The sequence below is a fragment of the Carassius carassius genome, chromosome 48 (assembly GCF_963082965.1).
Source record: "Carassius carassius chromosome 48, fCarCar2.1, whole genome shotgun sequence".
Lineage (NCBI taxonomy): Eukaryota > Metazoa > Chordata > Actinopteri > Cypriniformes > Cyprinidae > Carassius > Carassius carassius.
In genome coordinates, this window is record NC_081802.1 from 22,255,241 (window position 1) to 22,269,965 (window position 14,725).

Genomic DNA, 14,725 nt, shown 5'->3' on the forward strand with positions numbered 1-14,725 from the left:
GGAAAAAAAATACAGGGTAGAACAAGATTCTTTAATATCTCATAAGCGCACATAAGGTTACACATTTCACTCTTGCCATAACTTGATTAATAACTTGATCAACTTGATTAATAGTCAAACAAGAAATTAGGTAATAATATAATTAATATCAGTATTAAGGATATGGCAACTCGGCATCCACTCCTTCACCTGGGACGGGCGAGTTCGCTGCCGGCCGCCCTCGTGATGTGGAGGGGCGGCTGCCGTTCGTGAGGGAGCGGAGGAGTTGGCGCTGTTTGCCAGGGGGCCGGAGCCTGCTGCCTCCGTGAAAGCATCCGGAGGGGCAGGGAACGGGGGACTCCTGCCGGCTGCCCAAAATCGGAGGAGCCGTCGCCGTACACCGGGCGGCGGAGGAGTGTCGTGCCGTCCGCCGAGGGCCGTCCAGTGCCACCGCCAGGCACCGCGGAGGAGATCACCCAGCTGGTGGAGGGTCGAGCAGAAGTGCGTCTGGGAACCGGAATTTGTTATTATTTTTCCTCTCTCCCCTCTCTCGCTCCTCATTCCATCTCCTTTTCTCTCGCCTTATCTGTCCTACCCCCAGGTTCCTGCAGGTCCCCGTGAGCGGTCCCCCCCGGAGAGAGGGGGGGGGGGAGTAGAGCGCAGTCTCGGGAGTACCCCCCGGCCTATGAGGGGCGATGGGGGTATGTGACGAGTGGGGCGGGGCCGAGGGACGTGGGAACAAGCCAGGCCGGTGGAGTGATTGGGAAATGAGCGACACCTGCTCGGGACACACCGGTCTCGAGTCCCACGGAGGAGATGGAAGGATATAAAACTGGAGCGACGACAGTGAAGGCCGAGAGCGGACCAGGCCTGGGCTTTAGTTTATGTTCTGGTTTTTATTTGTGTGCATCAGTCTTCCGTGAGGGGCTGATGCGCTGTTTTGTGTTTAATTTTGTAATTAAAGTTTCATTTTGATTGTCCGCCGGTTCCCGCCTCCTTCTTCCCGATGATTACGAAGGTTGTATTGTTACAGTAACTCTAAGGAGAGCAGTCTCAGTACTATGATACGGTCTAAATCCTGACTGGAATCCTCACATATACCATTTTTCTCTAAGAAGGAATATAATTGTGAGGATACCACCTTTTCTAGTATCTTGGACAGAAAAGGGAGATTTGAGATTGGTCTATAATTAACTAGTTTTTTGGGGTTAAGTTGTGGTTTTTGATGAGAGGCTTAATAACAGCCAGTTTGAAGGCTTTGGGGACATATCATAATGACAATGAGGAATTTATAATAGTTAGAAGAGGATCTATGACTTCTGGAAGCACCTCTTTTAGGAGCTTAGATGGTATAGTGTCTAACATACATGTTGTTGGTTTAGATGATTTAACAAGTTTATACAATTCTTCCTCTCCTATAGTAGAGAATGAGTGGAACTGTTCCTCAGGGGGTCTATAGTTCACTGTCTGATGCGATACTGTAGCTGACGGCTAAATGGTTGCAATTTTATCTCTAATAGTATTGATTTTAGAAGAAAAGTAGTTCATAAAGTCATTACTGCTGTGTTGTTGGGAAACGTCAACACTTGTTGAGGCTTTATTTTTCATTAATTTAGCCACTGTATTGAATTTGTTTTTGTTTTGAATCTGTATTGAATGTTTCTTCTAAAAGAGAAGAAAAGTAATAGGATCTAGCAGTTTTTAATGCTTTTCTGTAGGATAGGTTACTTTCCCGCCAAGCAATACGAAATACCTCTAGTTTTGTTTTCCTCCAGCTGCGCTCCATTTTTCGCGCTGCTCTCTTTAGGGTGCGAGTATGCTCATTATACCAAAAGGTGGGAAGTTCTGTTTTGTACATCTGGCCATCACAGAGATTGCACGCTCTGTATGAGTGCATTGCGTACAGTCATTTGGATTGATTATGTCACAGTGTCTGGTCTGTGTTTCCCTGGGTGTCCACTAGTGGACTCACTTCCCCATAGTCACCCCACTGCAGGCACTACATTTCCCACTAGCCTTTGTCTTATTCATCACTGTTAATGGCACACCTGGTAATTGCACTCAGCTGTCCCCACTTTCATCGTTTTCACCTGTCCATATAAACTGGTCTGTTTCTATCTGTTTCATGGAGTCCTTGTTTCATGTCAAACTGCTTTCTCGTGTTCATTAGTGTTTGTAATAATCAAACTAGGGATGCACCGAAATGAAATTCTTGGCCGAAGCCGAATAATAATGAAATGCTTGACCGAAGGCCGAATACCGAACGTGGTGTTTCGCATTTTTTCCATTTATTTTGCCAATTTTTTCACCATTACAATAATTAAATAGTAAAAATTTGCTTTTTACTATTTTGTGTTGCTTTTCAGATAAATAAATCAAATAACAAAAATACAATTTCAGAATATTTATTTAACACTAAACATTTTTGAACATTCCAGCAAATATTATACAAACAAAGCACAATATAACTTAAAATAAATAAATTAGTAAAAAAAAAAAAAAAAAAAAAAAAATTTCGGCCATCTTTGAAAAGCCCCCCTTCTTGAATAGCCTATGTTAGGCCTATAACTGACTGCTGAAAGAATGTAACTCTGTATGTCTACAACAACAAATGTGCATTGAATAGTGCAAAAAATTTGGATGAACCCACAACAAATGAATAACTGTCCTAGACATAAGCCTACTTAGCCTACTTCTTCAGGAAAAGTGGCAGGTTCTTCTTTATGAAAAGTAGCTTCTCTGCTTTCTCACATGAAAGTCGGTTCCTCTTCTCATCGATGACATGAGATGCAGCAATAAACAGTCTCTCACTGTCGGTGCTTGTGCATGGAGCCGACAAGTACCTGCAGAATAGTTGAAAATTTTATTGCAGTTTTCTGACTGTTGCTCATTTCAAAACTAACAATGTCTTCAAGATAATGAAATGGTTGAAACCCAGTGTAGGCCTACTATTTTACAACACATAAAAAATGTTACATTTTCACAAAATACATAATATAAAATATAGGTAGTAACACTTTACAATGTTTGTTAACATTATTGCATTAACTAACAATGAGCAATACATTTGTTATGGTATTTATTAATCTTCGTTAATGTAAGATAATAAAAAATATTTAGTTCATGTTAGTATAAGTGCATTAACAATTTTAACAAATAGGCCTACCACTTTTGATACTTTTTAATTCAAAAATTACAAATGTGATACTTAATTTTAATACTGTATTAGTAAATGTTAACATTAAGATTAATAAATGCTTTTAATAAGGGTTTTTCATTGTTAGTTAATGTTAAAAATAGAAACTACTTATAAAGTGTTCCCATAATCCAAAATATAAATAAAATCTTAAATTAATTTCCCATACAAGTAGCCTACCTGTGTGCCATCTGCGCCAGGTCGGGAAAGCGGCCTTGATTGGTCCTCCAAAATTCGAGAGGGTTATTGCTCCTGGGGATGGGGACTTCTGAGAGATACCCATCTAACTGTTGAGCGGTCGAGCTTGTCCTCTGTCTTGCAAATGGGTTATTCTCTTGGAGGATCTCATCGAACATGTCAGACAGCGAGACTGTGCGCGGCTCATCTGTTGTACGAGCCCGTTTACTCTCTGCGTTGTTTTCATGTCCTGCGCTGTGCATCACCTGACCATCTCCATCACCTAGCGGCTTTCCCAAATCCAACTCGGCCTGGATCATTTCTCGTGTGCGCATCTTTTTCCCCAAATCCAAGTAATGATCTTTATATCGTGGATCAAGCACAGTCGCGATGCAGTACAGGGGTTCTGAGTCCGCCTGACTAAATCGTGTGCTGACAGCTTCTAAGAGCGCTCTTTTAGTTGTTTTCACTCCGTGGTCTGTTTCAGCCTCTTTGTTTAAAAGACGCTTTAGTGGTGCAAGTAAGGGTATGACGTCTGCCACAGATGCATCAGATGAGCTTATCTCTTTTGTTATCTGCTCAAAGGGGGCGAGAAGAGAGAGAACGTTCTCGATTAACACCCACTGGTATGCGGTGAATGTCGCGGGCAGGTCATGATCTGCTATGTATGTAGCCAAGACTCGCTTTTGCGCAAAAAGGCTTTCCAGCATATAATATGTACTGTTCCACCTTGTGCTCACATCTTGTTGGAAACGTTTTTGTGGCATTCCGAACTGTTCTTGGATAGATTGTAGGTGCGCATAGGCAAGCGGTGAATGTTTAAAATGGCCAACAATTTTCCTGCCTATCGCTATCACATCTGCTATACTGCGCTGACTCAACAATCCCTCGTTGACCGCCCGTGGAATTGTGTGTGCCATACACCGTATGCCTTTCAGATTGCTATCTTCCGTTTCTTTCGTTGTCACTGACTACCGCATGCACTTTAGATCGGTCGATACGCCAAGTGTCAAACATGTTGGCGAACGCCTCGGATATGGCTACAGCTGTATGGGACCCTCTGAACTCTTGTGAGTGAAGCACAATCTTTTGTAGCTTGAAATCTGTGTCGATCCACTGCGCAGTTAAACTCAGCATACTAGTGGGGCTCACATCCGAGCTCCAAATATCAGTCGTGAAGCTGAGGGCTGCAATATCTGTAGCCAAAAGCTTATGGACGTTAGTTGGAACGATGTTATACATCTCAGGTAAGCATACGTCTGAGAAATGCCGTCTACTAGGGATGGTGTAACGGGGCTCAGTATGGTCTATAAGCCTGCGAAATCCAACATCCTCTACAACAGAGAATGGTTGATCATCCAATGCGATGAATTCCATTATCCTTTTAGTAATACCTTTAGCTTTGGCACTGTCATTGGCAAACTTTTTTGACAAATTGACAAAACAATTCAAAAAGATATTTTGAGGAAAAAAAAAATATTTTTATTAACCCTCTGGAGTCTAAGGGTATTTTTGGGGCCTGGAGAAGTTTTGTCATGCCCTGACATTTGTGCTTTTTTCAGTTTCTTATAAATATCTAAATGGGTAAAGTCTAATCTTACTGTAATCAGCACAAACTGGGCTATAATAATATGTGAAATGCATGTATGTACATGATTGTTTTTTTGAGAAAAAAAATGTTATGCGTGGTTAGTGAAAAACTAAAAATGTTAAATCACTTGAATAAGGCAATAAGACACATACAGAACATTGGTTCCCGGGATTTTTGAGAACTGGAGCTTGTAGCCTAGAATTTTTCTTTCTAAATTATGTGAAAATCACCTTGTTTACTCACTCACAGAAAACAATATATTTATTTAAATTTTCTAAGACACTTTTTGTTGATAAAAGTCATATGCGAGTAGGCGTCAACTATATCATTGTGATTTACACCTGAGAAGACAAAGGCCTGCATAATGAGCTGCATAATGAGATGCATAATGAGCTGTATAATGAGCCTTTCAGTCAGCTGTGTGTCTGAGAGGGAGGAGTTACAAGAAAGAATGTAACCCTAACATTCTTATTATTATCATAATTATCATTATTATTATTATTATTATTAATAATAATGTTGAAAAGAGCTGAGAATATTTTTCAGGTTTTTTAGGGGGGATAAATTGTGGGTTATATTCTTTTATTCTTTGTGTTTGTTTAATTTAGCCTCTCATTCAGAGCTAAAATGTTAATGGAGTTTAACGCTTCATATTTCAGAGTCACAATATATGTGTGCTTGTCCCTTTAAGAATGCCATGCTTTGTAGCAAGGTATGGGTGTGTACATGGGGGAAAACGTGGTTTTGCCCTACAAGTTAGGTTGTTTGTATTTTCATTGGTTTTCACAGTTATCCTAAAAATAACTTAAAGGAAGAATAGAAAGACAGAAATCAACGTGTTTGGTCATGTGATTGGACCGAGGAAGACCAGATAGCGTCCCAGATCACCGTGAGGTCTGGGATTCCTCTGGCTGCGTTGGAGTGTGACACACATCGGCTGACAGGGACAACGCAGGAGGAGGATCTGCCGGAGGCCTGACACGGGACCCTCGATCGATCACGGGTTTGCATCGCACACTAAGTTAAGGTATATTGTTGATTTTATTTGTGCTCAGGAGAGTGAAGAGGCCAATTTTCAGTTTCTCTGGCCACCACGAACACGAGCTACGATTCAGGCCTGCAACGGGTTGTGTTTTGAATGACTGTGTGTGTGTGGGCCCACAAGTGTTTAAATTCAGTTTATACAGTATTATTCAGCACGCTTAGAAATTGCAAAAATCTACAGTGATTATTGTGGTACTTTGATTTTCAAGTGTTACTTGCTCAATTAATTCAGTGTAGCCTATTTGACATTTTTGGTCATTTCAGAAATTCAGTCATCTGTAACCTTTCCCATTGAGCTTAAATTTGTATCAAATTTGATATTTATTTGATTGTTTAATTACTTCAAAGCTTTATTTTGTTTATCCATTTCATACTTTCCAATCTTTTATTTTTATTTGAAATTTAAGTAAATCCTTTACATTTTTCTACTTATTCTACATGTTTTTCTTTACTCAAAAGGTTTTCATAAGAGCCAGTAAAGGTGCAGAATAGCCATTTTATTAGAGTAACTTTCTAATATACATTAGTTCAGTCAGTGACTCCAGGGGGGCCTATAATACAACATCTCTTAGGGCACTAGATTATTGAACCTGGTGCTGCCCCTTACTAATCTATTATAAAAAGAGGTAGGGGGCGCTACACAAAGTGGGGGCTCGTCCGGGATTCTCCCTCTGGTACGTCGCTGATGAGTTCCTGAAAAAAAAAAAAGACAGATCGGAACAGCTCAACCCAAGCACTTCTCACCATCACATTCAAAGTTACTGAAACGTGGTCAGACAGCTATCATGGCTTTGAAAATGGACCCCAGTCTACAAGCAGAGTTAATCAGCTGGTGCAAAGAAGCTGGCATTGATGAGAGTCATGCATTAATGTTGATAAATGTACCTGTTCACACAGACATTGCTGCAATTGAAGAGGTAATGGAAGCTGTGAAGGTCTTAGGAAGAGTTCGTGTCCGAGACACACGAGAAGGACCAACCTCGCGTTTTCTTCTGGTGTTATGTGAATGCAAACAGGCCATTGACCTCACGCATCTACCTCCGGAAGTGTATCCAGGAGAACAGAAAGAGCCATGGGCCATCATTGCAGTCCAGCCCATGGAATCCAAAATTGACACTGATTCTGGAGGCTTTACAGAACGACTTGCTAAGTTTCTGATGGAAGAAGGTAAGTCACTTGGTGACGTACAAACTTTGCTCACTCCCCGCAGCACAACAGACAGTTCTCCTGAGTCCATCATACGTGCTGTGGGAGAGATCCTGGAAAAGACTGTAAAGCATCCCACTGACACCAATGCATACCGACGCCTGCGCACGTATTCAGCTGTAGTTCCTACCCCCCCAGGAGAGGAGAATATGGAAACTTGGATGGAACAAGCGAGGCTGATGATAACAGAGTGTGAATGCTCTGAAAAAGAAAAACGACGGCGAATTGTAGAAAGTCTCAAGGGACCTGCATTGGAGATCATCAGAGCTGTCCGGTTTTCCAATCCTGAGGCGAGTCCACTACAATACGTGGAAGCATTAGAGAGCACCTTCGGATCATCAGAATCTGGTGAGGACTTGTATTTCAAGTTTCGTCTCATGCGCCAGAGCACTGGAGAGACCCTCTCTGAATTCCTGAGAAGGATAGAAAGATGCTCAGCAAAGTAGTAGAACATGATGGAGTGCACCCAGGACTCGTTGATAAGGTACGGATTGAACAGCTTATTCGTGGAGCAGTGAACTCCGACATGATGTTGCTCCAGCTGCGGCTAAGAGAAAGAAAACACCACCCACCTTCTTTTCTGAGTCTGCTGAAGGAGATACGTGAGGCAGAGGAGTGTGAAGCATCCTGCCACCGAATGTTTGCTAAACCAAAAAGCCAGCATCTCTGTCATCCAAGAACTAAAGGCTGAGATTCAAGAGTTGAGAACACAGATATGTGGAAGTGAGTCTAAAACAGTGGCAACTTCCTCCCTGTTAATTAAACCTAAAGAAAAACAGAGGAAGCAGACTGAAAAAATTGACAATTCTGAAGTCCAAGATTTACGAAAACAGATTCAGCACCTACAGCAACAGTTGGCCAGTATGAGTGTCAGCTCTACTCACCACTCACCTCCAGTTCCAGAGCTGCGTCCAAAATTCTCTGTTGCTTCGTCCCTGAAAAGCAAATCAGCCAGAACAAAAGATGATTATTTCTGCTACAGGTGTGGAGAGGACGGCCATATCGCGACAAAGTGTCAAGCTCCTCCCAACTCAGAACAAGTCATTCAAAAGCTGATCCGTTCTCTAAGGCAAGCAAAGAGTGAGAGGTATGAGGCTGATGACAACATTAACAGAAAGACACCGAACCAAGCCTGTTTCTCAAAAAAAGTCAGAAAGACATATATGAAGCCAGCAGTCTTCCAAAAGGCCTAGTTGGACCAGCCTCAACTGTGGATGTGAAGCTTAATGGACATTTGTGTCAAGCCCTGTTAGACACCGGATCACAGGTTACAATTGTGTTTGACAGCTGGTTTTCCAAAAATCTCCCAGATGTGCCCATTCACCCATTGACTGGATTGTCAATATGAGGGCTCAGTTCTTCCAGTTACCCATATAAGGGGTATATAGTCGTTGACGCCACTTTTCCTGCTTCTGTTACTGGTGTGGAGGAATCACTGTCCATTCTGGCTCTTGTATGTGTTGATCCTCAAGGTCCTCCTCAAGTACCGGTTATAATTGGAACCAACACCAGTTTCTTCAACCGACTTGCTGCACTCAGTCAGGTTAATGAGAAACCCAGGGTTGCCCATGCTTTGAGAATCCAGACCGGACAGGCTGCTATTCAACTGCCTCAGCCACAAATAACAGAGAAACTTCCTGACAAGCCTGAAGCAAAAGTCTGGTGGATAGGACCTGGAGACTGTGTCGTTCCATCCATAGGGGAAGTACAAGTCATCTGTCAAATGGAGATTGACAAGCCGTTGACAAAAGAGATCTTTGTGATAGATGCTCCTGAGGAGGGCAGTCTTCCAGCTGGAACATTCATAACGCCTGTAGTACTTCCGTCTTCAGCCTTAGATGGGAAAAACACCCAAGTCCTGGTTCATAACGAAACATCAAAGGATATCTCCATTCCTGCTGGCACAGTGATGGCCAATGTGTATCTCACCGACACAATTGCAGTGCCTACTGGAAGTTTCCACAGCTCCAAAGTAATCGATCCAAGTCTGTTTAATTTCAGTGAGTCATCTATTCCTAAGGCATGGGAACTGAGACTGCGTCAGAAGTTGTCAACAAGAGGTGATGTCTTTTCTACCAGTGAGTGGGATGTGGGATTAGCTTATGGAGTTGAGCATCACATAAGACTGAATGATCAAAAACCCTTCAGAGAGCGCTCCAGACGCATAGCACCGGCGGACATCGAGGATGTGCGACGCCATATTAAAGATCTGTTAGCAGCTGGAATAATTAAGGAGTCGAGGAGTCCGTACGCCTCTCCCATCGGGGGAGAGGCGTAAATAGAAGAGAGGCTTTAATAGAAGAGAGGCTATTAAAAGTCCTAGACCGTCTGCAAGAGAGTGGCCTGAAAGTCTCGATTGACAAGTGTCAATTCTGTCAGTCCCAAGTCCGTTACGTGGGGCACATTGTGTCAGCTGCTGGAGTATCGCCAGACCCAGCCAAGATCGAAGCTGTGACACGCTGGAAAATGCCCACCGACCTAAAGTCACTGAGGTTGTTTCTTGGGTTTTGTGGCTTTTACCAGAGATTCATAAAGGACTACTCCGCAATCGTAAGGCCATTGACAGAGCTCACCAAAGGGTACCCACCGACGTCTGGCCTAAACAGGAAAGCAGTAGATAGCAAGAAATATTACAAAGAGTCAGAGCCATTCGGGGAGCGTTGGGACGACCACTGTACAGCAGCTTTCCGTAAAATTATTTACTGTCTCACCCATGCTCCAGTACTTGCTTTCGTCGAACACACGAGACCTTATGTCCTGCATGTGGACGCCAGTCTGAGCGGCCTTGGCGCCGTGTTGAATCAGGAGCATCCTGGTGGGCTCAGGCCCGTAGCCTATGCCAGTCGAAAACTGAGTGCTTCCAAGCGACGTTACCCCATTCATCAGCTTGAGTTCCTGGTGCTTAAATGGGCCGTTGTGGATAAGTTCCACGACTACCTGTATGGCGCCCAGTTTGTAGTAAAAACAGACAACAATCCACTTACCTATGTGTTGTCAAGTGCAAAGTTGAGTGCAACAGGTCATCGTTGGTTAGCAGCATTAGCTACATACAACTTCAGCTTGCAGTACAAGCCAGGAAAGCACAACATTGATGCAGATGCGTTGTCGCGCTACCCCTATGAATCAACTGATTGTGCTGAATGGAAGGAAATTCCAAAGTCAGGGGTAAAAGCCATTTGTCAGCTGGCTGGTGTTCCTGAAAGGGACGAGTCATCATCCAGACTAGTGGATCATTTGGGTGCCCCTCCCCAGAGTGTTCCAGAGGCATTCGCGTGTCCCACTGCATTGTGTTTGGGTCACTACGAACAGCTATCTAATGATGAGTTGAGGCTAGCTCAAGAAGAGGATCCTGTAGTAGGCGTAGTAAAGCGAGAGGTGGAGACTGAGAAAATACTTACCAGCGCAAGAAGTTCCGATGCTACCATAGCTCTGTTACAACGGCAGGGACCCAAATTGAAAGTCAATAATCAGCTTCTGTACAGAGTCACTAACAGTTCTTGTGGGAAAGAAAAGATACAGCTTGTCTTACCTGAGAGGTACTGGTCCCAAGTACTGCGCTCCTTGCATGATGACTCCGGTCATTTGGGAGTAGAGAGAACAACTGAGCTTCTGAGAGATCGTTTCTATTGGCCCCGAATGTCCACCTGCATAGAGCAATACGTAGAGAATTGTGGCCGTTGTGTAACCAGAAAGACGATACCCAAGAAAGTTGCACCACTGAACCACATGACCAGCAGTGGGCCATTTGATTTAGTATGTATCGACTTCTTATCCATCTAGCCTGACTCCAAAAGGTCTTAGCAATGTCCTTGTCATCACGGACCATTTCACCCGCTACGCTCAAGCGTTCGTAGCCAAAGACCAAAAAGCTTTAACTGTCGCCAAGATATTCTGTGAAAAATTCTTCATCCACTACGGCTTACCTTCCCGTATCCACTCAGATCAGGGCAGGGATTTTGAGAGTGGTCTCATAAAAGAACTGTTAAGCATGCTGAGAATCAGAAAATCTAGAACGTCTCCTTACCACCCTCAGGGGGACCCTCAGCCTGAAAGATTTAACCGAACGCTGCTTTCCATGCTTGGTACTCTGAATCCTGTGGAGAAAAGCAGATGGAGTCAACATATTCACCGTTTAGTACACGCCTACAACTGTACTAGGAATGAAGCCACCGGGTACTCGCCATATTATCTTATGTATGGAAGGGAGGCTCGTCTGCCGGTGGATGTGTGTTTCGGGACTTCACCTGATGGGAAGGGAGCTGGTAGCCATCGCCAATATGTGGAGCGAATGAAGTCAGAGTTACAGAGAGCGTATCAGTTGGCCACTGAAACTGCCCAGAAAAGTCAACAGAGGAACAAACGCTTGTATGACAGACATGTGACACACCAGACCTTGGCTGTAGGAGATCGTGTGCTGATAAGAAATCTGGCATTGACTGGAAAACAGAAACTTGCAGACAAATGGAATTCTGTACCCTACCTGGTGGTAGAGAAGTTGAAGAACTTACCTGTATACCGCCTGAAACCTGAATCCGGAATGGGAAATGTGAGAACACTACACCGAGACCATCTCTTACCTATTGGGGAAAATATAAGGTTGTCCGATCCTGAAGAGCCAAGGAAGGTGTCTGCGTCGCCGGAGACCAGGACAGGACCTGTGGAAAGAAAACAGAGGAGAGGAGTAAGAGGAAGGAATATATACATGGCAGGGAGTGAATTGAGGAATGAATCTGAAAGTGAAGAGGATGACCTGTGGTATTACTGCCCGGATAGGGTAGAGAGACCGTCCAGGACAGAGATTGAGGCACAGGATGGGTCTTCTGTGGAGGAGGAAACAGTTTGCCGTGGAGGTGAAGTGGATAGACCCCATGCAGAAGCTGCTGAGCCGACGTTCACTGAAGAAGGCCATGGAGAACTACCAAGTCAGAATCCAGTAGAAACCAGAAATCCTGGTTTAGAAGAGGGAGATCCCGGAACACATAATTCTACCAGAGAGGTAGTTGAAACTAGCCATTCCCACCCCAGAAGAAACATAAGACCCGTTGTCAAATTGAGCTATGATAGTTTAGGCCGGCCCACTAACCGACCTTTAAGCCTGGTTCATAGAGGTATGATCATAAATATTGAGGGTGGGAGAGAATCAGAGGAGAAACCATGTAGCACAGTGTGGTGTCACCCTATGGCACAGTGTACTCTGTGTGCTCAAGTAAGTGCTCGTATAGAACCCAGAGTTACCGTTAAAGTGTAAAGTTACACTCTCATGGGGTCATGAGAGGTTTAGAAGGGGGAGCATGTAACCCACTAGAATGTAATTGTAGTATGTTGTGGGTTATATTCTTTTATTCTTTGTGTTTGTTTAATTTAGCCTCTCATTCAGAGCTAAAATGTTAATGGAGTCTAACGCTTCATATTTCAGAGTCACAATATATGTGTGCTTGTCCCTTTAAGAATGCCATGCTTTGTAGCAAGGTAGATGGGTGTGTAAATGGGGAAAAACGTGGTTTTGCCCTACAAGTTAGGTTGTTTGTATTTTCATTGGTTTAAAAATATTAAGAACCTCCCTCCCGGGAAAATGGAGAATTTTGAGTGGTTAAGAGGGAGAGGAAGAGAGTTGGGGTGCAGCAGAGGAAGAGAGCTGATTAGACCGATCTGAGCTAACGATTGCAGTAATTGGAGTTAATTACTCGATAAACCATCGTATTAATACTTTGGGAGTGTTGATCGTTTGGTTTTGTATTCTCCGTGTATGTTTACCGTCACCGCGGTTACGTCATTCGCTCGAAAACAGCGGTTGTACAGACTGTGCTTACAGTTATCCTAAAAATAACTTAAAAGAAGAATAGAAAGACAGAAATCAACGTGTTTGGTCGTGTGATTGGACCGAGGAAGACCAGATAGCGTCCCAGATCACCGTGAGGTCTGGGATTCCTCTGGCTGCGTTGGAGTGTGACACACATCGGCTGACAGGGACAACGCAGGAGGAGGATCTGCCGGAGGCCTGACACGGGACCCTCGATCGATCACGGGTTTGCATCGCACACTAAGTTAAGGTATATTTTTGATTTTATTTGTGCTCAGGAGAGTGAAGAGGCCAATTTTCAGTTTCTCTGGCCACCACGAACACAAGCTACGATTCAGGCCTGCAACGGGTTGTGTTTTGAATGACTGTGTGTGTGTGGGCCCACAAGTGTTTAAATTCAGTTTATACAGTGTTATTCAGCACGCTTAGAAATTGCAAACATCTACAGTGATTATTGTGGTACTTTCATTTTCAAGTGTTACTTGCTCAATTAATTCAGTGTAGCCTATTTGACATTTTTGGTCATTTCAGAAATTCAGTCATCTGTAACCTTTCCCATTGAGCTTAAATTTGTATCAAATTTGATATTTATTTGATTGTTTAATTACTTCAAAGCTTTATTTTGTTTATCCATTTCATACTTTCCAATCTTTTATTTTTATTTGAAATTTAAGTAAATCCTTTACATTTTTCTACTTATTCTACATGTTTTTCTTTACTCTAAAGGTTTTCATAAGAGCCAGTAAAGGTGCAGAATAGCCATTTTATTAGAGTAACTTTCTAATATACATTAGTTCAGTCAGTGACTCCAGGGGGGCCTATAATACAACATCTCTTAGGGCACTAGATTATTGAACCTGGTACTGCCCCTTACTAATCTATTATAAAAGAGGTAGGGGGCGCTACAGTTACATTTATATTATTTACATCAAGCTTTTGAATGATAGTATTGCATATTGTTATTGAAACTTCATAATATTTCACTTAATTATACATTTAGTCAGGAATTATAGTTTGGAAAGTCTAACTAGTAAAATGTTTACACGTTATGTGAAAACTAGTACAAGTATATAAATAAATATAAAGAGACTTACTCATGTTTATGATCTCTGCTGAATAGAGGACTGCATTCTTTTTTTTCTGAGGAAATCCGTTTCTCAAATCCTCAACCACATCACATCTTTTTGGGGTGAATTATGTCTTATTCCTCTCATCGCGAAGCAAACAGTAAAATAGAAGAACTTGAAGAACAGTCTGGCTGCTTTTTCTTCTGTTATGGGCGTATCAAGCCGCGCGCATCAGTTTGAATAGCGCGTTCAGCGCGGGAGCGTGGTCACTTTGGATATAATGAAAGGAGACGTGAAAAACAGACATTGCCTTGTTTTCATATGGATTACTTTATCACAGAATATTTGTTTTTGGCAGCACTTGTTTAGTTTAAAAGTAGACATGTCAAGCTTTCTATAGATATCTCTCTCATGTCTCTTCGTTGAGTATTCACGGAGTTACAGTTCATTTTAATGACGTGTTTGTAAATGAAGATCAGCGCAGACAAATGCTGCAGACAGCGCACCTTGTTTGTTATCTTTATTTTATAAGTGCACAAAGTTTTGTTGTTATGTCTGTATCCAAAAAAAGTAGACCCTTTACAGATTCGATTGATGTATTGCTCATCTGTATGATTAAAACTTAAAGTGTAATTTAAGTTCTTTTCGGGGTTATCAGGAGAAAA